Source organism: Rhamphochromis sp. 'chilingali' (genome assembly GCF_963969265.1).
Source record: "Rhamphochromis sp. 'chilingali' genome assembly, chromosome: 19".
NCBI classification, from domain to species: Eukaryota; Metazoa; Chordata; class Actinopteri; order Cichliformes; family Cichlidae; genus Rhamphochromis; species Rhamphochromis sp. 'chilingali'.
Genome location: NC_137946.1, coordinates 3,464,506 through 3,468,266, shown reverse-complemented (window position 1 = coordinate 3,468,266; position 3,761 = coordinate 3,464,506). Strand labels below are relative to the sequence as shown.

At 38.4% G+C, this 3,761-nt stretch overlaps 1 long non-coding RNA gene across 1 annotated transcript; it reads right to left on the bottom strand.

The window, feature by feature from the left end:
* Positions 1–1,390: 1,390 nt before the first annotated feature.
* LOC308387247 lies at positions 1,391–3,006 on the bottom strand. Its single transcript, XR_013969909.1, has 3 exons — positions 2,883–3,006; positions 2,663–2,766; positions 1,391–2,560 (listed from the first exon to the last, which is right to left on the bottom strand). It is a non-coding gene; the product is annotated as an uncharacterized lncRNA (long non-coding RNA).
* Between the last annotated feature and the right edge of the window lie 755 nt (positions 3,007–3,761).

The window sequence follows — 3,761 nt, the reverse complement described above, 5'->3', positions numbered from 1 at the left end:
AGTGGAGTCATTGAGAGAAACAAAGTCATTGGGCTGTTGCCATGTTTCAGTCAAGCAAAGAAAGTCCAACTTACGATCACAGAGGAGATCATGGACGAGATGTCCCTTACCAGTGAGAGAGCGGATGTTTAATAGACCAAAGTTGATGCTGGCGTTACCATGCCTGACAGTAGGCTTAGTTGATCTAGCCAGGTGGGCCAGCACATTGTGGTCGACAGCCCGGTCAGTCTCGTGGGGAGGACGACGAGTTTTTGACCAGTTGGACAATATTGAGTTAGTGTCACTGATGTTGAAATTCCGCCGAAGCCCTCGGCAGATATACCTGCGGCGGGGCTGGAAGGCGATGTCCGGGTAGAAGTATAGAGCCACAGGTGGAGAAACAGCCAGGCAAAAACGGAGCCGCAAAAGATCCGTAGCAGAGTACTGGAGAAAAGCTGTGGTGGGGTGATGAATGATGGATAAAAAAACCAAGGTGAGCACGAGCCACACCAACACCCTGTGGATCCACATCTTAATCAGGGCCGAGCACTGAACACAAACGGAGGGACCGAACAACCAGCTGACAGCTGCAGTGCAAGCAATAAAAGCTCGCAAATATTGTGGAAACAAGTCAAATCAGGGTTGCGCCTTAGATACTCGGTTCAAATTGTTGTCAGCAACTGAAAAATTATAATAAAAGTAAAAATAACTAGAAAGTGCATTTTCTGAAGAAACTGCAGTGTGAATGCTTGAATCTGAATGTATGCACTGAAATGAATTAATTGCTGAATGTTAAGTTAAAAATTCTGAATGAGCTGGAAAATACAGAAATTTTCACCTGAAAACAAAAGTGCAGAACTTTTGAAAGCTGATGTTCACACAGAAGAAGTTGGAAAAAAGCTAAACATGTTTAAAATGTAAATAATAAAAAGATGAGTAATGACAAAAGAAAATTTAGAGTCAGAAAACCTCTGAATGAATATTAAAAGTTCAAATTCTTCTAATTGAAATGAACTTAAAAGATGAACAAAAATTCTGGAGAAAATACAAACTTTAATATACAGCATAATGTTTTTCAGACATATACACATGTGTATATCATGTTTAATAGTATTACATACATCAATTTGTTTTGTATGTCATAGAAAATAACATAAAAATCTTAAGTCATATTTTACAGCTTCTTTCTGAAAAGGACTAGTAGAATAAATAAAAATAACTAAATTAAATAACTAAATAAAAAATAATAAGCAAGATATGAAATACATGAAAATTCAACTTTTAAAACCACAATCCTGAACCTTTAAATTGTGTTGGTTTCTTAGAACATGGCTGAACAGCTGTTTCTATCGGTCTACTTAATCTGTCTACACATCTTTTTATTACTCATTCTTCTTTATGTTTTAATGTAAACAGAGTCAACACAGTGGTAAAAGAGAACTGTATAGAGATTTTTGAGTAAAGTCAAATGAAAGCGTAAGGTGGTGACACAGTTTAACACATGCAAATAATCAAATAAACACATTAGTCCTTTTTGTGAACATGGATAAATAAGTATCAATACAGCATTGTTCAGCCATGCCACTAAATGCTTTTTTACACATTGTTTTAACCTGGGCTCAGACACAAAGTCCCAAAATTAGTTAGTCCCTGACTTTGAGTTGTGGTTATGACTAATTATTATACACAAGGCTTTATCTATCTGAACTCTAAGGACACAAATATGAAAAAAAAAAAAACCTATACTTACCAGCTGATACCCCACACTACACACTAGGTGTGCCATGTGACCTGAAACTTTGGTACAAAATCATCATAATCATTCTGTTAACACTGTTTTTTAACGCTGTTTGTGTTGCTGTTCAGCAGTTTAAAATGTTTTAGATTGGATTACATGGAATGAATTTGAATTTTCTTGGGGGGTTTTGTGTGTGTTTTGTTCTTAGCAGATTTTTTCTTCCATACTGTTGAATTCCAGTTACCACATTTCTGGTCATATGACATCCCGAGTGCCCACTTAAAAAAAATCCCCACAGTTAATTCAACATTAGAACAAAATAAAAATATCCATCCATCCATCCATTCGCTTCCGCTTATCCTTTCCAGGGTCGCGGGGGGCGCTGGAGCCTATCCCAGCTGTCATAGGGCGAAAGGCGGGGTACACCCTGGACAGGTCGCCAGTCTGTCACAGGGCCAACACACAGGGACAGACAACCATTCACACTCACATTCACTCGCACATTCACACCTAGTGACAATTTGGATTAATCAATTAACCTATCCCCACAAATAAAAAAATAAAAAAATGTTAAATAAATAAAGGTTTGCTCTGTGATGAAATATTAAATAAGCATACATTGTACAGAGCACTAACAATGAAAACAATCCTTTAGCCTGTTGATCAGAGAGAGGCAGTCATTATGTCCATTTAAAACCTGTAATCACAGAGCACATCGTTTCTGTGAAACTATAAAGTCCCATATGATCCTCATCATGTCCAGTGACTTCAGAGTGGATCCTCCCTGTCATCCGGCCAGTGTTTGATGTGTGGCAAGCAGCACAGAAGCAGGATAGCTGAGGACTTTAAAAGAAGAGCAGAAAACAGGAATATGTAGTTGTAAATGTAAATATCAGTGATACTTGTCTTGTCAAAGGGAATAAAATAATGAAAATGTTAACTTACACACTCATTTAGGGAGGATCTTGACACTGCACAGAGGAGGCACAGTCAGTCTGACAATGATGGTGATCTCCAGGGATGTTTTCCTGCAGCAACATTCCTGCCAACTGGCCATATGATCCAGAGTAGTGGGTTTGTAATGAACAGAAAGGTGTATATGTTAGGTAGTGTGCACTCAGAGCTGGTCCTAAGAAACAAACACATCCTGTAATAAACTGAATACCTGTAGTAGTGCTGCTGCAAATATGAAGCCCTTCTATCATGAGTGGTTTCAAAGAAGGTGTTTTGGAGGCTCAGTCACAGAAACTGTGCCGTCTGTTCAGTCCTGAGTGTCTCAGCTCTGAAGGGGATGGATCACAGAGGGAAACACCTGAGTACAGACATTACAATACACTCTAACACTCCTAAGGTGTTAGAGTGTTTTAACACTCCAAGTCTAACACTTCAGTTAGTGTTAGCATTGCAGCTAGCGTTAGCATTGCAGCTAGCGCTAGCACTCTTACTGTTAAAACTGAGCCACAATGGCAATAATAAAGCTAATTTCTTACTTTTGTCTCACTGACCGGCAAGAAATATCACAGGAATATTATTTTTGTCAGTTAACAACTGCTAAGGCTAGTGTTAGCACTATAGCTAGCGTTAGCATTGTTGCTAGCATTAGCATTGAAGCTAGCGTTAGCACTGCTGCTAACAGCAAAACGTAATAAACGTATATAAATGATAGCGAAGGTTATTCTTTTTTCTTTCTTTCTTCTTTGAATTGTTTTTAACTCTGTTGGACTTGATATGTGAGTTTAAATGTCAAACATGTATTTTTTCCATCATAAAAATAAAACACTGCAGTACTGAGTGTACTGTACTTACCACAGCAGAGAGCAAAGCGGAATGACGACAGTTGGTCCAGTGATAGGTTAAAAACAGATGAGGCGTTCAGGTGGTGCTTGGAAATTTGACCATCAGTTTGAACAGCAATAATGAGCATATACATGTCTGTGTGTTGGTCTCTGTGTGTGACAGACATAGAGAGATAGAGGGAAAAAATACACTATACTAGTGTAAAAATTGGTCCTTTTTGCCCAAGTATAAGCGAATGAGTGACATA